Here is a 633-nt window from a genome sequence, read left to right as displayed (position 1 = left end):
GCGCCGTCGAACTGTGGGGTGGATGAGGCGCTGCTGCGTGTGGTGCGGCTGCGCGAGCAGCTGCGGGGAGCTGCGCCCGGTGGTGCGCTACCGCCTGCGCATGCGGTGCTCGCCGGCGGACTGCTGCGCATCGGTGTGCGAGATAGGGTGGACAGGGAAGTGCTGCGGCTGCAGGAGCCCGTCTTCTTCGACGACGTTGTCGAGCGGCACCTGAGCGGCACCCCGGCTACTGCAGAGAGTCTCAGGCGTGGCGAGCGGGCCGGCGACTCGCGGGACTCTGCGAGCCCCAGAGGCCACAATGCAGGCGGCCGTGCCTGTTGCAAGGGGAGAAGGAGCGCAACAGCGATGATAGCGACGGTGTTGCCAGGGAGGAGCGCAGCGCAAATCGACGCCTCGGTCGCTACGGGCTCGGATTTCTGGCAGACTGGCATCGCCTGAACGTCGCGCTGACGCGTGCGCAGGATTTGTGCGTGTGTTTTGCGAGCCGCGACACCGTGCGTGCCGTGGGCATGGCGGCCATGGCGTCTGCGGCGCCGACAAATGCAGTGACCACGGTGGATAGCTCGGCGGAGGAAGTGGAGCACCAGCTAGATGCGGACGATGAGGACCCCCTGGCGCTGTATCGCATGCTGC

This window comes from Leishmania donovani, chromosome 9 (genome assembly GCF_000227135.1).
Source record: "Leishmania donovani BPK282A1 complete genome, chromosome 9".
Classification (NCBI taxonomy): Eukaryota; Euglenozoa; class Kinetoplastea; order Trypanosomatida; family Trypanosomatidae; genus Leishmania; species Leishmania donovani.
The sequence above is the reverse complement of the archived record's forward strand: the minus strand, read 5'-3'. Positions refer to the sequence as shown.